Source organism: Heptranchias perlo, chromosome 7, assembly GCF_035084215.1.
Source record: "Heptranchias perlo isolate sHepPer1 chromosome 7, sHepPer1.hap1, whole genome shotgun sequence".
NCBI lineage: Eukaryota > Metazoa > Chordata > Chondrichthyes > Hexanchiformes > Hexanchidae > Heptranchias > Heptranchias perlo.
The window spans coordinates 81,361,842-81,380,201 of NC_090331.1; the positions used below are offsets into that span (position 1 = coordinate 81,361,842).

The window sequence follows — 18,360 nt, forward strand, 5'->3', positions numbered from 1 at the left end:
ATCCAACAAAGACATCTCACAACAACAACTTGCATTTATATAATGCCTTCAACATAGTAAAATGTTCTAAGGTGCTTCACAGGAGTGTTACCAAACAAAATTTGAAGTTTATAAGATATTAAGGGGAACGGATAGGGTGGATAGAGAGAAACTATTTCCACTGGTTGGGGATTTTAGGAGTAGGGGGCACAGTCTAAAAATCAGAGCCAGAACTTTCAGGAGCGAGATTAAGAAAACATTTCTACACACGAAGGGTTGTAGAAGTTTGGAACTCTCTTCCGCAAATGGCAATTGATACTAGCTGGATTGCTAAATTTAAATCTGAGATAGATAGCTTTTTGGCAACCAAAGGTATTAAGGGATATGGGCCAAAGGCAGGTATATGGAGTTACATCACAGATCAGCCGTGATTTTTTCAAATGGTGGAGCAGGCACGAGGGGCTGAATGGCCTACTCCTGTTCCTATGACACCGAGCCACCTAAGGAGGTTTTAGGGCAGATGACCAAAAGCTTGGTCAAAGATGTAGGTTTTAAGGGGCACCTTAAAGAAGGAGAGAGAGGCCGAGAGGTCTAGGGAGGGAATTCCAGAGCTTTAGGGCCTAGGCAGCTGAAGGTACAGCCGCCAATGGCGGAGCAGTTAAAATCGGGGATGCGAAAGAGGCAAGAATTGGAGGGCCGCAGATATCTTGGAGGTTGTAGGGCTAGAGGAGGTGACAGAGATAGGGAGGACCGAGGCCGTGGAGGGATTTGAAAACAAGGATGAGAATTTTAAAATTGAGGCGTTCTCGGACTGAGAGCTAGTGTAGGTCAGCGAGCATGGGTGATGGGAGAACGGGACTTGGTGCGAGTTAGGATACGGGCAGCAAAGTTTTGGATGACCTCAAGTTTATGGAAGGTGGAGATGGGAGGCCAGCCGGTGGAGATGGGAGGCCAGCCAGGGGAGCATTGGAATAGTCAAGTCTAGAGGTAACAAAGGCATGGATGAGCTGAGGCAAGTGTGGAGACGGGCGATGTTAGAGGTGGAAGTAGGTGGTCTTGGTGATAGAGCGGATATGTGTTTGGAAGCTCATCTCGGGGTCAAATAGGACGCCAAGGTTGCGAATTGCCTGGATCAGACTCACAGTTGCCAGGGAGAGGGATGGAATCAGTAGCTAGGGAACAGAGTTTGCGGGTGGGGACCAAAGACAATGGCTTCGGTCTTGCCAATATTTAGTTGGAGGAAATTTTTGCGCACCCAGTACTGAATGTCGGACACGCAGTGTGACAAATGAGAGATAGTGGAGGGGTCGAGAGAGGTGGAGCTGGGTGTTCCTCGCGTAACATGTGGAATCTGACATGCTTTCGGATGATGTCACCAAGGGGCAGCATGTAGATGAGAAATAGGAGGGGGCCAAGGATGGATCCTTGGGGGATCCAGAGGTAACTGAGTGGGAAGAGAAGCCATTGCAGGTGATTCTCTGGTTACGACTGGATAGGTAAGAATGGAACCAGGCGAGCGCAATCCCACCCGGCTGGACAGTGGAGGAGAGGCATTGGAGGAGGATGGTATGGATGTCATTTGTGACTTTGATGAGGAACATTTCAGTACTGTGGCAGGGGCAGAAACCTGATTGGAGGGATTCAACATGGAGTTACGGGAAAGATGGGCACTGATTTGGGAAGCAACAACATGTTGAAGGACTTTGAAGAGGAAAGGGAGGTTGGAGATAGGGTGGTAGTTTGCAAGGACAGGGGGGTCAAAGGTGGGTTTTTTGAGGAGGAGATGATGATGGCAGATTTGAAAGGGAGGGGGACAGTACCTGAGGAGAGAGAACAGTGACATCAGCGAATCCAACAAAAACACCTCAACAACAACTACATGCATTTATAGAGCACCTTTAACGTAGTAAAAATTCCAGGCCGCTTCACAGAGGCATAATCAGTCAAAAATGGATGCCAAGCCAAAGAAGGAGATATTAGGAGGGGTGACTAAAAGCATACATAGAATTTACAGCATAGAAAAAGCTCAACAGATTTATACTGGTGTTTATGCTCCACAAGAGCCTCCTTCCTCCCTACTTCATTTAACTCCATCAGCGTGTGCTTCTATTCCTTTCTCCCCCCTGTACTTATCTGGCTTCCCCTTAAATGCATCAATGCTATTCGTCTCAACCACTCCTTGTGGCAGCGAGTTCCACATTCTTAGTACTCTGAGCAATGAAGTTTCTCCTAAATTCCTTATTGGATTTATTAGTGACTGTCTCATATTTATGGCCCCTAGTGTTGGACTCTTCCCCCCCCACCCCCTGCCCACCAACCAAACAAGTGAAAACGAGTACATTAACTGTCCCATCCCTCTTACACCCCAACTCTTCCATTATAATTCTTAACTGCTTAACTGATAAACACTCCTAATTATTTTCTCCCTCCTTTCCTACTTGGCAGGTTGTTCCAAACATTCCTCACCTGGATAAAGAAGTTTTCCCTGATATCGGTTTTAAGTTTCTTTCTCACCAATTTAAATTTCTCCTCTCTGCTCTTCACGGTTTAATTTGAAGTTACATTACTGCAGACTAACCACTTTGATGTTGGAAGCTCTGCAGCTGAACTAAACATCTCTGCAACGCTAGCCTTTGGCGATAATGGAGCAGCCGATGATGAAACTGATCCCAGCTCACCCCTTTGCTCGCTGACCTACATTGGCTCCTGGTCTCCCAAAGCCTTAAATTTAAAATTCTCAACCTCGTGTTCAAATCCCTTCATGGCTTTGCCCCTCCCCATCTCTGTGAGCTCCTTATAGTCCTCCAAGAACTCTGTATTCCTCTACTTCTGGCCTCTTGTGCATCCCTCACTCCCTTCGCCGCATCATTGGCGGCCGTGTCTTCAGTTGTCTTCGCCCCACACTCTGGAATTCCCTCCCTAAAATCCTCTGCCTCCCCAACTCCCTAACTCCCTCTCTTCCTTTAAGACTGTCCTTAAAACCCATCTCTTTGACCAAAAAAGATATTGCAACATTTAAGATAGAAAGGAAGGAGATAAACTGGACAAACTTAGAGGATAAACTCCTTGGTCCAGATGGATTGCATCCACGCATACTAAAAGAAGCTAGGGAAGAGATACATCGAGTCTACAGCACCGATCTAGGCCATTCGGTCCAACTGGTCTATGCTGGCGTTTATGCTCCACACGAGCCTCCTCCCTGCCTACTTCAACTAACCCTATCAGCGTATCCTTCTATTCCTTTCTCCCTCGTGTGCTTATCTAGCTTCCCTTTAAATGCATCTATGCTATTTGCCTCAACTATTCCTTGTGGTAGAGCCTTTCCCATTTTTGCCACTCTTTGGGTAAAGAAGTTTCTTCAGAATTCCCTATTGGATTTATTAGTGACTCTCTTAGATTTATAACCTCTAGTTTTGGACACCCCACAAGTGGATACATTTTCTCTATGTCTACCCTATCAAACCCTTTCATTATCTTATAGACCTATATCAGGTCACCCCTCATCCTTCTCTTTTTAAAGAGATAACAGCCCCAGCTTGTTCAATGTTTCCTGATAAGTATATCCTCTCAGTTCTGGTATTATCCTTGTGAATCTATTTTGTACCTTCTCCAGTGCATCGATACCCTTTTTATAATATGGAGACCAAAAGTCTGCACAGTACTCCAAGTGTGGTCGAACCAAGGTTCTGTATAAGTTTAACATGACTTCCCTGCTTTTCTATTCTATCCCTCAAGAAATGAACCTCTGTGCTTGGTTTGCCTTTTTAATGACCTTATTAACCTGCGTTGCTATTTTTAGTGATTTGTGTATCTGTACCCTGAGATCCCTTTGCCACCCCATACCCCATTTAGACTCTTACTATCCAAGCCTCCTTATTTCTACCAAAATGCACCACCTCACACTTAGCGATATTGAAATTCATTTGCCAATTACACATCCATTCTGCAAGTTTATTGATGTCCTCTTGCATTTTGACACATTCGTCCTTTGTATTAACTACACCCCTCAATTTGGTGTCATTGGCAAATTTTGAAATTGTACTTTGGATTCCAGAGTCCAAATCGTTACTGTAAATTGTGAACAACAGTGTCCCAGCACCGATCCTTGTGGAACACCACTTCGCACCGTTTGCCAGTCTGAGTAGCTACACTTAACTCTTAATGTTTTCTGTTCTGTAGCCAGCTTGCTATTCATTCTCATACCCGTCTGCTGACTTCACATGCTCTGACCTTAGTCATGAGTCTACAACGCGGTACCTTATCTAAGGGTAGACGTAGAGAAGATGTTTCCACTTGGGGAGTGCAAAACTAGGGTGTGTAAATATGATAGTCACGAATAAATCCAATAAGGAATTCAGGAGAAACTTCTTCACCCAGAGAGTGGTGAGAATGTGGATCTTGCTATTTTCTGTTTTGTCGTCAGTTTGCCATTTATTCTGCTACTAGTCCCCTGACTCCATCCAAAAGAACCCACAATCCCTCCCATTACAGCATCAATTGTTCCTTAAATGATTCCAGGGAGTTTGCTGTTTTCTCTGGGAATCCATTCTGTGTGAAGAGGAACTTCATCTTTCATCATAGTACACACTAAGGATCAGCCTCATGACTCTTACCTGCACTGCCACCAGCGTTTGAATGTCTCCCTTGTGCCTTGGTGACCAGAACTGGACACAATACTCCAGTCCCACGAGTGTGGCTCGACCAGGGCACTGTGCAGTTTACTTATGACTCTCTGACTTGTATTGTATTGTTTTGGCTATTTAGTCCAACGTCCTATAGGCTTTGTTGTTTGCTGCACTGCAGTGATTGGAAATGTTGACCTTCAAGTCGACTAAGACTCCGAGGTCTCATCCAACCACATACTTAGATATTTCAACACAATTCATGGAGGATGTCTGTTGGCCATTTTTCCTTTCTATGGACAGTAACTTGTTGCATTAAATTTTATCTTCCATTGTTCTGATCACAGAGGTTTTTTCAACGATTGACCAAAATTTGACGAATTTGTATTGAGTTTCTACATCCAAGTCATTGTTGTAACTTCGAAAAGAGTAGTGGTGTTAGAAGCAGGAAATTGCTTGGAGGAGTTGGATGGTGAGGTGGGGTGCGGAGTGGGCTTCTTCCTCGATAGCCAATTACAATTCATCAAAATATTAATGAATACAAGATGTAGAAGAGCTGCACATTCAGACCCCCAGCCTGATGGTGACATCATCTTTCACAGCCCAGTGCTTCCAGCAATCCTGTCTCTGGTTCCGTCCCCTAATCGTGGCCCTCTGAACTTCCAACCTGTCATCCTCAGTCATGCTTCACCATCATCTCTCAAAGTGAAGAATAAAAAGTGCATTAGCCCCTGAGGCTGTTCAGTGTGGAATGTGTGTAATTTAGCCCAGTAATGTTCAGCCAAGAGGGAGGCATGATCAGGCTGTGTTTTACAGGCAGCTTCACAGAATAATTCCATGTTGTCACACTTGGAATGCATGTCATTGTGCACAATCTCCAACAGCATCTGTGTCTTTGTTTCTTTCGCTTTCATGCACTCTCTCCTTCCCGCTCTCCTTTCCTCGCGCTCTGGTTTTTTTCATCTCTCCCTCTCTCGAGTTCTCCCTGCCCCCCCGCCCCCGTGCGCGCTCCCTCGCCCGCCCCCGTGCGCGCTCCCTCGCCCGCCCCCGTGCGCGCTCCCTCGCCCGCCCCCGTGCGCGCTCCCTCGCCCGCCCCCGTGCGCGCTCCCTCGCCCGCCCCCGTGCGCGCTCCCTCGCCCGCCCCCGTGCGCGCTCCCTCGCCCGCCCCCGTGCGCGCTCCCTCGCCCGCCCCCGTGCGCGCTCCCTCGCCCGCCCCCGTGCGCGCTCCCTCGCCCTCCCCCCCCGCGCCCCCTCCATCATCCATGCTTATGTTATCTCCAGACTCAACTATTCCAATGCTCTCCTGACCGGCCTCCCATCTTCCACCCTTCATATACTTCAGCACATCTAAAACTGCTGCTCGTATCCTTACCCACTCCAAATCCCACTCACCCATCACCCCTGTGCTCGTTGACCTACATTGTCCCCCAGTCCGGTAACACCTCGACATTAAAAATGTCATCTAACCTTAATCTTCTCTAGAGCCCTCCGAGAACTCTGCGTTCCTCCAATCCTGACTTCTTGTGCATCCCCAATTTCCTTAGCCCCTGCATTTGGTGGCTGTGCCTTCAGTTGTTTAGGCCCTAAGCTCATGGCATCAGGTCAATCATGGGCAAGGAAACCTCCCGCTGATAACCGCCTACCACCCTTCCACAGCTGATGAATCAGTCCTCCTCCATGTTGAACACCACTTGGAGGAAGCACCGAGGGTAGCAAGGGCACAGAATGTACTCTGGGTGGGGGACTTCAATGTCCATCACCAAGAGTGGCTCGGTCGCACCACTACTGGCCGAGTCCTGAAGGACATAGCTGCCAGACTGGGCCTGTGGCAGGTGGTGAGCGAACCAACACGAGGGAAAAACTTACTTGACTTCGTCCTCACCAACGTACCCGTTGCAAATGCATCTGTCCATGGCAGTATTGGTTGGAGTGACCACCGCACAGTCCTCGTGGAGACGAAGTCCCGACTTCACACTGAGGACACCATCCAATCACAAGCTATCACCGTGCTAAATGGGATAGATTCAGAACAGATCTAGTAGCTCAAAACTGGGCATCCATGAGGCGCTGTGGGCCATCAGCAGCAGCAGAATTGTATTCCAGCACAATCTGTAACCTCGTGACCTGGCATATTCCTCACTCTACCATTACCAAGAAGCTAGGGGATCAACCCTGGTTCAATGAGGAGTGTAGAAGAGCATGCCAGGAGCAGCACCAGGCATACCTAAAAATGAGGTGCCAACCTGGTGAAGCTACAACTCAGGACTACGTGCATGCTTAACAGCGGAAGCAACATGCCATTGACAGAGCTAAGCGATTCCACAACCAACGGATCAGATCAAAGCTCTGCAGTCCTGCCACATCCAGTCGTGAATGGTGGTGGACAATTAAATAACTAATGGGGGGAGGAGGAGGCTCTGTAAACATCCTCATCCTCAATGATGGCGGAGTCCAGCACGTGAGTGCAAAAGATAAGGCTGAAGCGTTTGCAACCATCTTCAGCCAGAAGAGCCGAGTGGCTGATCCATCTCGGCCTCCTCCCAATATCCCCACCATCACAGAAGCCCGTCTTCAGTCAATTCGATTCACTCCACGTGAAATGAAGAAACGGCTGAGTGCACTGGATACAGCCAAGGCTATGGGTCCCGACAGCTTCCCGGCTGTAGTGCTGATGACTTGTGTTCCAGTACAGCTGCAACACTGGCATTTACCCGAGAATGTGGAAAATTGCCCAGGTATGTCCTATCCACAAAAAGCAGGACAAATCCAATCCGGCCAATTACCGCCCCATCAGTTTACTCTCAATCATCAGCAAAGTGATGGAAGGTGTCGTCGACAGTGCTATCAAGCGGCACTTACTCACCAATAACATGCTCCCCGATGCTCAGTTTGGGTTCCGCCAGGACCACTCGGCTCCAGACCTTATTACAGCCTTGGTCCAAACATGGACAAAAGAGCTAAATTCCAGAGGTGAGGTGAGAGTGACTACCCTTGACATCAAGGCAGCATTTGAGAGAGTGTGGCACCAGGGAGCCCTAGTAAAATTGAAGTCAATGGGAATCAGGGGGAAAACTCTCCAGTGGCTGGAGTCATAGCTGGCACAAAGGAAGATGTAAGGAATCTTACAACAAACACCAGGTTATAGTCCAACAATTTCATTTTAAAATCACAAGCTTTCGGAGATTATCCCCTTCGTCAGGTGAAGGGGATAATCTCCGAAAGCTTGTGATTTTAAAATAAAAGTTGTAACATTCCTTACATTTGTCCACCCCAGTCCATCACCGGCATCTCCACACAAAGGAAGATGGCAGTGGTTGTTGGAAGTCAATTATCTCAGCCCCAGGACATTGCTGGAGGAGTTCCTCAGGGCAGTGTCCTAGGCCCAACCATCTTCAGCTGCTTCATCAATGACCTTCCCTCCATCATAAGGTCAGAAATGGGGATGTTCGCTGATGATTGCAGTGTTCAGTTCCATTCGCAACCCCTCAGATAATGAAGCAGTCCGTGCCCACATGCAGCAAGACCTGGACAACATCCAGGCTTGGGCTGATAAGTGGCAGCTAACATTCGTGCCAGGCAATGACCATCTCCAACAAGAGAGAGTCTAACCACCTCCCTTTGACATTCAACGGCATTACCATTGCCGAATCCCCACCATCAACATCCTGGGGGTCACCATTGACCAGAAACTTAACTGGACCAGCCATATAAATACTGTGGCTACAAGAGCAGGTCGGAGGCTGGGTATTCTGCTGCGAGTGACTCACCTCCTGACTCCCCAAAGCCTTTCCACCATCTACAAGGCACAAGTCAGGAGTGTGATGGAATACTCCCCCCTTGCCTGGATGAGTGCAGCTCCAACAACACTCCAGAAGCTCGACACCATCTAGGACAAAGCAGCCCGCTTCCACCACCCTAAACATTCATTCCCTTCACCACCGGCGCACTGTTGTTTGCAGTGTGTACCATCCACAGGATGCACTGCAGCAACTTGCCAAGGCTTCTTCGACAGCACCTCCCAAACCCACGACCTCTACCACCTAGAAGGACAAGAGCAGCAGGCACATGGGAACAACATCACCTGCACGTTCCCCTCCAAGTCACACACCATTCTGACTTGGAAATATATCGCCATTCCTTCATCGTCACTGGGTCAAAATCCTGGAACTCCCTACCTAACAACACTGTGGGAGAACCTTCACCACACGGACTGCAGCGGTTCAAAAAGGCGGCTCACCACCATCTTCTCAAGGGCAATTAGGGATGGGCAATAAATTCTGGCCTTGCCATGAACGAATAAAAAAAAAAAGCTCTGGAATTCCGCCCCAAACTCCTCAGCCTTTCTGTTTCTGTCCTCCGTTCAGACTTTCCTTCAAACCTACTTCTTTGACCAAGTTTTTTGTCACCTCTCCTAATATCTCCCTATGTGTATTGGTGTCAGTTTTTATCTGATCGTGCTCTTGTGAAGCGCCTTGGGCTGTTTTACTACGTTAATGGCTTTACATGAATGCAAGCTGTTGTTGGATCCCTGGTCACGTGTCACCGTGCTACTTTCAATCTGCTCGTGCGCTTCCCAGGTTCAGCAACACTTCAGTGATTGTCAGCAGTATATGTGAAGTGATGGTGCTCTGCCTTCTCATACTTGCCCGTGTGGATCCAGTTAATGGCTTGTCTGAAAGTCACTTAGAGAGAGCGTGCCAGTGAGCAGAGTGCGAGCCATCTACCAGCTGTGAGGTTCATCCATGCACGCACTCACACCTGATTGAAACTGATGAGCCTGGGAAGTTAAACTGCAGGTTGATTGTAGTTACACACCGTGCAAAATCTTAATTCATGATTAAAACACATCCACTGATTGAAAATGATCATCAAATTTATGTTTTGCAATCAAACACACATTTTGATTCACCCCTCCATTTCTCCCCCCTCCTCTCCTGGAGGCTCAACTCTTGCTCCACAGGCAAAAAGAGTCCTCCAGTCAGTAACACAAGTGGCCATTTTTCATTTATGAGCCTGGGCAGAGTTTCTGCTGGCTATTTTACCGTGAAAGACATTGCAAGAGTCGGATCCTGCCCTCACCAGAAATCTACACGTGTGGCTATTTCCAGCAAGGGATAGTGATCAGGAGTGGGAACCCTGGCTGATTTGTTTCCCGCTCCTTTTTCCAGGGTGCTGAGGCCAGTTGTTACTTGGCTAAGATTGACTATTTCAACACAGTCTGGGAATCAGTGTGGCACCAGGCAACACATCCAGTAGCCTCGCCTGTGAAAATTTCTTATCTTTTTGTATTCCAGTTAATTTCTCAACATTCTATTAGACTCTGACGCTGATGACATGTTTTCAACAGCGGTGCCGTGTGTGAATGCGTTCCTTGTATGATTCCGTCCATTTTCCTGGTGCATGTTAGCTTCTCCTGATGACATTTAATCTTGCTGCTCATCACCCTTCCTTTTCCTGCCAAGCCTGTGCCTGTGACTCCTGAAGGTGCTCACCCTTGCAGGGGTACCTGGCTGCACAGGTGCCAGGCACCCTGCACTGATGGGGTCCCATCTTACAAGTGCCTGCTCCCAATTTGTTTCTCCCTCCACTGAGGATGCTGACTTGCTGGGCTGGGGTTCTGGCTGGCCTTCAGCACCTCACTGAGACTCACCATCAAATGAGCCGAGGCAGTAGATGGAAGGGTATTGCAGCTGAGTGCAGTCCTCTCATGTACACCTTCCAGTAGGAGTCCCAGAAGGAGGATGTCTGACTGTGCAACACCCTGTCTATTGTGTTTGAACCAATAAAATGGCATCAAGTTCTCCCAGTCCCACCAAATAATCGTCAGTTACAGACAAGTATCCCTTCTGTCATGTATCAGCTGTGGCTCAGTGGTAGCACACTTGCCTTTGAGTCAGAAGGTTGTGGGTTTAAGCCCCACTCCTGAGACTCGAGCACATAATTAAGGCTGGCACTCCAGTTCACTACTGAGGGAGAGTTGCACTGTCGGAGTTACCATCTTTCGGATGAGACTAAACTGCCTTCTCAGGTGAACGCAAAAGATCCTATAGCAATATTGGAAGAAGAGGAGGGGGGTTCTCCCTGGGTTCTGGCCAATATTTATCCCTCAGTCAGCATCACTAAATCAGATTATCTGGTCATTATCACATTGCTGTTTGTAGGACGCTGCTGTGCGCAAATTGGCTGCCATATTTCCTACATTTCAATAGTGACTACACTTCAAAAGTACTTCATTAGCTGTGAAGCACATTGGCATGCCCTGAGGTTGTGAAAGGAGCTATGTAAATGTAAGTTTTTTTTGTTTCTTCTATGAGGAGCGTACCACTAAAACAATTGATTCAAGGCAAACTAAAAGTGCGTGTGTAATTAAAATCTGTTTTGTTTATCAACGAAGCACCGTATGTCCTGTGGTGCCCACCGGTCACAAAATGTTTGAAGCAAAGTGCCCCAGAGCCTCCCAGGTACACACACACGTACCCTTTAAAGAGAGACAAACAGCCGGAAGCCCGTACCTCCCCCCCTCCCCCCTGTTAGTTCTACATATCTTTGCAACCTTCACCAGACCAACCAGGAGGTCCCCCAACTCACTTGCCCCTTCCCCCCCTCCCCTGTGCACCAGGTGACCAAGGATAAGGAGTGTAGGGGAGAAGTGCAGCCAGAACTTTAGAATCAGCCCCTTCAGGTGGTCCAAGGAGGCTACAACCTCAGACACTGCACGTGTATGTGGCAGATCGTTTTAACTCCTCTGTCGAACGAACATGTGGATGAAGTGTCGGTGAAGTTAACCAGGAATTTACTTGATGCCACTGTGCCATACCACATATTCCATCCCAAGTCCCCAGTGGTGCCTGGATGGAAGCCCAGATACAGGGCTTTCTACTGGGGACCCTCGCCCTCTCCGATTTGCAGAAATTCCATCATGGAGTGGAAGGCAAAGCCAAGGAAATGGAGAGTGTGCAACAGCAAATTATACAGGAAATCCCTCCGTGCAGAATGGAATGGTATGGAGGGAATTTCCAAGAGAAGACTCACGTGAGGACGAGGATTTTAAATTGTGGTGGGGGAGGTTTGGCTTTGTGACATGCTCTGGAAGCCGCAGGGACCCCGAATGAGAAGGTGGACAGTCTCGGTTCAGTTCTGTGATTCTATGAGTAACTAGAAGGCACAAGCCTACAGCATGAAACTGGCCGTGGGTTACTACTAAATTGGCAGCCTTACTTAGCTCACAAGGGCGGCTGGTGTTACAGTAAGAGCTGCTGTCTCATCACTTTGTAAGGATTCTTGTGCTGAATTAGGTTAGTATGCTAATACTGGGCGCCTGAAATTGGAAAGTGTTTCCGTTCCCCAACACTAACCTCCCTCAGCTCGATAAGCCGAAAGTGCATTTCAAAATTTTTTTTACTGTACATTGAGCATGTGCAGGTGTTTCTGGTTCTTCCTCAATACTTGTGCCTTAATGTAGCAGTAATAAAAGGGCAGTAGCAGTGTTGGAGTCAAGAGCATCCACAGAGGTCCTATTTTCTTTCTGTTGGAGTTGAATGGTCGTATAAAGGGGCAGCTACAATGATCTCAAAGACTGTCACTACAGGCACTGAACCTGTCTGAGGCTCAATATAGAGATAACATAACCCAACCGGGACAGGGACTGTATTCCTGTACTGAGTGGGTTTCCCTGTGATGGAGTAGAGGGACAGGGAGTATATTCCTGTACTGAATGGGATTCCCTATGATTGGATAGTGGGACAGGATGTCTCCTCCTGTACTGAGTGGGATTCCCTGCAATAGGTTGGCGGGAGAGGGACTGTATTCCTGTACTGAGTGGGATGACTTTCACTGGATTAAGGATTGACTGTTGGTGTCTGATCAGCTGTTTGAACAGCAAATATCACTGGAATCTATCAAACAGCTTGCTGCTGGGAACGCTTCAACGGGCAATGTAGAAGGGTTCACCTCTTCAGAATCAACTGATAAAAACAATTTCAGATTATCTGAGGAAATGCTTCCTTGATAGCGAGAAACATCGGAGGTGGTGCAAGCAACCAGCGTGAGAACAGACGAGAGAGAATTTTAAACAAGGACGGCCATTAGTGGAGGGCAGTGGGGCTTGTGTTGCAGAGGGAGTTGCGGCTGCTTTGTCTGCTGACAGGCATCACCATTCCCTCGCTGTTCTGGGATGTGACGTGAAGGTAAATTACAGAAAAGGCAAGGCTTTGTGGAACTGGAGGGAGACCTAGAAAAATCTAGACAGTAGCATTCAGTCGAATGCAGAATCTTTCTTCACTACATTTTTATGCTTTTGTGCGTGTATGTAGTGTGTTTTCTGTTCTCTTCCCCCAACTCAAACCTACATAATGCTCGATTCAAGCCCACACCCCAGGAGAGCTCAGGCATGCACAGCCGTAGACAGAGATACATCTCATTTAATAGGACACAGATTTAAGGTGATCGGCAAAAGAGCCAGAGGCGACATGAGGAAACAATTTTTTAAGCAGCAAGTTGTAATGATCTGGAATGCATTGCCTGCAAGGGTGATGGAAGCAGATTCAGTAGTAACTTTCAAAAGGGAATTGGATGAATACTTGAATCATCATAGGTACAGCACAGGAGGAGGCCATTCGGCCCATCGTGCCTGTGCTGGCTGTTTGAAAGAGCTATCCAATTAGTCCCATTCTCCAATTCTTTCCCCATAGCCCTGTAAATTTTTTCCCTTCAAGTATTTATCCAATTCTCTTTTGAAAGTTACTATTGAATCTGCTTTCACTACCCTTTCAGGCAGTGTATTTCAGATCTTTACAACTCGCTGCTTAAAAAAATGTTTCCTCATGATGCCTCTGGCTCTTTTGTCAATCACCTTAAATCTGTGTCCTCTCGTTACCGAACTTTCTGCCACTCAAAACAGTTTCTCCTTATTTACTTTATCACAACCCTTCATGATTTTGAACACCTCTATCAAATCTCCCCTTAACCTTCTCTGCTCTAAGGAGAACAACCCCAGCTTCTCCAATCTCTCCATGTAACTGAAGCCCCTCATCCCCGGTACCATTCTAGTAAATCTCCTCTGCAGTCTCTCTAAGACCTTAACATCCTTCCTAAAGTATGGTGCCCGAATTGAACACAATACTCCAGCTGAGGCTTAATCAATATTTTATAAAAGTTTGGCATAACTTCCTTGCTTTTGTACTCTATGCCTCTATTAATAAAGCCCAGGGTCCCTTATGCTTTTTTAACTGCCTTCTCAATTTGTCCTGCCACCTTCAAAGATTTGTGTATGTGCACCCCCAGGTATCCCTGTTCCTGCACCCCCTTTAAAATTGTACCATTTATTTATCTTATTGTTTTTTTTGCCATTCTCCTGTAAATACTGACTCTTGTTGGCAAACCTCACCCAAGTGGGAATTCTTGTGTGAATATTGGCAGGCTATTTAACTGTGAGGGGCGTCTCAACTCAGTCAATCCTAAAGATTACCAGACGTAATTTCCAGTGCGGGTCACTGGATTTTGACTAGAGGCATGGACCTTGGCGCATTTTCTATTAATCCCTCCCTCGTCCACAGATGCTGAGGCACTCCACCTGCTGCCCTGACTGACATGAGCTAACTCCACACATAGGGAACGAATCTGGGACCTTCCTGGTCTGCCTTAAACAGTGGAACCATCCTCTGGGGGGGATACAGCTCATTTATATAGGAGAACCATTTCTGCTACATGTGAAAGGAAAAGAGAAAGAAAAGAACTTGCATTTATGTATCGCACTTCACAACCTCAGGACCTCCCAAAGTGCTTTACAGCTAATTAAGTAATTTTGAAATGTATTGCATTTCCTAGCTTAAAAGCAGGTAGTTTTAAGAAAGGTGACTTCTTCAACTGCTTGTTAGAAAATTGGTTTCTATTCTTTTCACTCCCCATGAAGTAGATAAAAAAAAGGCCAATCATTCCAATGAAGTGGAACAAAGAACAAAATACCACAGATGCTGGAAGTCTGGAACAAAAACAGAAAATGCTGTGAGCACTCAGCAATTTAGGTAGCATCTGTAAAGAAAGGAAAATGTTGGAAGTTTCAGACATAGCCCTTCATCAGAACTGTGGGTTGTTCTGCCAGACATGTCTCTTAGTAATCACCAAACAAGCCAAGTAGTAGAAAGAATTAATATGGATCACCAAGCCATTAAGGAAGAACATAATCCAGTCAGGATAGGCATGATAAAGACAGCACTTGTCAGATGCTATAGGCGGCCATCAACATGCATTTATGTACATGCAGAGCTGCTTGTACATTGTACAAGTCAAGTGCCTCTGTCTCATAGACTGTCTTCTCAAAGGCAAGACTGTATTTCACATAGTTCATGCATATCAAGATCAGATACTTACAATGTACTGGATGTGGTGGCAAGTCATTCTGCATTGAGTAGGAACACCTACATAGTTACAAGTAACACAGTAACTGGTAAGGATCGGATGGCTGCTTCCTTTTCCGAGAAGGATTTGTCTGAAAGATTTGAGCTAAAAACCATTCAAATGAACTTAACTGACAGACTAATAGGTTTGTCTGTTCCTTTGAACTAACTTCAACAACTGGCTGTTACTGCATCCATGAAAAGACCTATTTTGTCATATAGTCTGCCACAAAAGTGTGAATGTTATTAATTGTCTTCTAAAATGACACGGGCAAGTGGTGGAAACCCTAGCTTGATAGTGCAGAAGTCAATTATAGCACCCCTACATCAGGCCTGGCTGGGTTTCTACTTCATCCAGGGCACATTATCCCAGATTACTTGGTGCACAAGTTCTTGCTTCAGTTCATGGGAAGTGCAGACTGGGCTACGGGAGCTGACTTGCACACAAGGAAACATCTCTTCTGAAAGATGGCACCCACGGCAATGTCCCTCAGTAGTGTTAGCCTGGATTATGTGCTCAAGTCCGTAGTGGGGCTTGTACCCATAAACTTTTGTCTCAGCGGCTAGAGTTCTATCAACCGAGTCAAGTTGTAACTTGTGGCTCCCAACTTTACACTGGGCGACCTGGCCTTTGAAGAAATGTGGAGCGAAGTTGTAATGAGTCAGCTAGTTTCAGTTGAGCAGCTGAGCTGTGCAGGGCAAGAAGGTGCCAGGTTCAATCCCTGATCTGCGCTGAATTAGCTGATCTCAGCTGGAGTGCTATAGTTGACCTCAGTGAAAAAGATCAACCTGGATTCTTGCCCCTAACCACTACCCGGTGACCCCAGCTGGGAAGAGTGGACATTGGGTGAGGCCAAGATGCCCTCTGTGGTCTGATCGGCTACTGACACTCACTCCTGAGGGTCACCCGTGAAGATTGGTCACTTGGGTGAGGTACTGAGGGGGCTGCTGATGCTGAGTCAACACCTTCAGGAGAGATGTGGGAGGGAGGGTAAAGCCTGAGTTTTATAGAGCAGTTTTGCAAGAGTCCTTCAAATAGACCAGAACAGAACATTTGCCAGTAAACCAACGACAAGTCTGTCAGTCCATTTCAAGAGCTTCTTCAGTTAAGTCGATGGCACCACAGAGCGAGTGCTCAAAGTTATGTGGACAGTGGAACCTGAGCTTTATGGACCGACTGTCAACTAATGGGTGGGGTGGGGAGGTTGAGAAGAGATGATGACTGATTAAAATCCTACATTTCAGAACCAATCCCTTCAGATGAAAGGTTGGAGTGAGGCCTTTTAATAAGAATATTATTCATCATCGGTCATTATGCGATGTCTGGTGAGCATTGATTAAATGCCTTGTAGTCTGTTTAAAAGAGGCTTCTGATTGAGTGCGTGAGATGAGTTCAGTCAGCAGTGTGGGGTTTTGATAAGCTCATTAGTCCCTTCATCAGCAACTGCAGCTGAAAGGAAAGGAAGAAGCAAGATGTAGCCATTCTGTTTGAGTTTTCTTGTATCTTGGAACATCGATCACAACGTTTCTTTTGTTGCCCGTTCCCTCCTGAAGGCACTGACTCTTGGTGGGCTACAGTTCCGCATGCACCAGCAACCCTCCAATGCCTCATCCAATTGACCTTTCTTCCACCAGCAGCTGAGACATTGAGAGTTAGCTGGGCATCACAGCCAAGGCACTTCCTGAGCTCCTCCCTACATAAACTCAGCTCATCCAGGACTCCACCGATGCCTCCAATCCTGCATTTTCCCGCTCGCCTCCCGCCTGCATCGGACCCACTTCGCCCTACTCTTCTGAACTGCTTGTCTGTATTCCTGCACCGCCCAATCTCCACCGCTTGCCTCCAGTCCTGCACCGTCCTGCTCACCTCCATTGACTCCCCATCTCCCCGGGACATTGATTCTAAAATCCTCGTTCACAAATTCTTCTATATCCTTGCCTCACCTCTGCAATCTCCTCCAGCCCCACTTGCACCCTCCATTCCGACCAATGGCCATCCCCTCCCTCCCTCGTTAATACCCTTCAGCCATCCTAACTCTTCCTTCTCTACATTTCAAAACCCTCTTTGACCTCATCCTTGGGCACCTTCCCTAACTCTTCATGTCTGATCCCTACCTGTGATCTACCATGAGACCTCTTTGTTACGTTAAAGGTGCCATGTTAACGCATCCACACCTGTACACTTTCCAGCATGGGTCACTGTATATTGGCCAGGAGTGGGAGCTCTGGCTGATTTTCTTCTCTCTACTCCAGGAGTACTGAGGCCAGTTCTAACACCACCAGTTCGTGCTCTGGCTGAGGTCGGCTAATTCGACACAGACCAAGAATCGAACCTGGGACTTTCTGGTCTCTGTGGCTTAGTGTTGCCTTCGTCCATTGGTTGGTTGGTTGAAGAAGCCTGTTCAAGGTGATCAAAATAAAACGAGCCTATAACTTCCAATGAGGTCAAACGGGCTGGACATTGGACCCTGAAATATAAAGAGAAAATGCGGGTAATATACAGGCTAGTGTCTGAAAGAGAGAAAGTAGGTTCATGCCTCTTAGCATCATGACATATGCTGCAGGTTTGAGTTATGCCTGCAATTGGCATTAATCCCCCTGCCACCTTGATGCCATCTGCACGGTCTGTTGTTAGAAGTTTCTGGATAAAACCCTGGGACAAGGCAGAAGGTTTGGGCTTTTTTTGGTGTCTGTAAGGTTCTGATGCTGTTACTGTAAAATTTACGATATGACCAGCCAACCATCTGGTAGCATTGCTTCCACCCAGTTACGAAGACAGGACCTCAACTCCCAGTGGTCACCATCAGCTGAGGTAAGAGCAGTGGCAGTTTTTAGAATTTTGCAGCCCATCCTGCCTGTGCCGGCTCATTTAAAGAGCTATCCAATTAGTCCCACAGCCCTGCAATTTTTTCCCCTTCAAGTATATATGCAATTCCCTTTTGAAAGTTACTATTGAATCTGCTTCCATCACCCTTTCATGATGTGGAGATGCCGGTGATGGACTGGGGTTGACAATTGTAAACAATTTTACAACACCAAGTTATAGTCCAGCAATTTTATTTTAAATTCACAAGCTTTCGGAGGCTTCCCCCTTCCTCAGGTGAACGTTGTGGAAATTTACGATGTAAAATTTACGATATGACCAGCCAACCATCTGGTAGCATTGCTTCCACCCAGTTACGAAGACAGGAACTCAACTCCCAGTGGTCACCATCAGCTGAGGTAAGAGCAGTGGCAGTTTATCGTAAATTCACATCATATCGTAAATTTCACATCGTTCACCTGACGAAGGGGGAAGCCTCCGAAAGCTTGTGAATTTAAAATAAAATTGCTGGACTATAACTTGGTGTTGTAAAATTGTTTAC

At 46.9% G+C, this 18,360-nt stretch overlaps 1 protein-coding gene across 5 annotated transcripts in view; it reads left to right on the forward strand.

Annotated features, from left to right (window-relative positions):
• The window catches only part of LOC137323904 (abl interactor 2), a 158,838-nt gene that overhangs the window by 86,605 nt on the left and 53,873 nt on the right, over positions 1-18,360 (forward strand). The window lies entirely within an intron of this gene.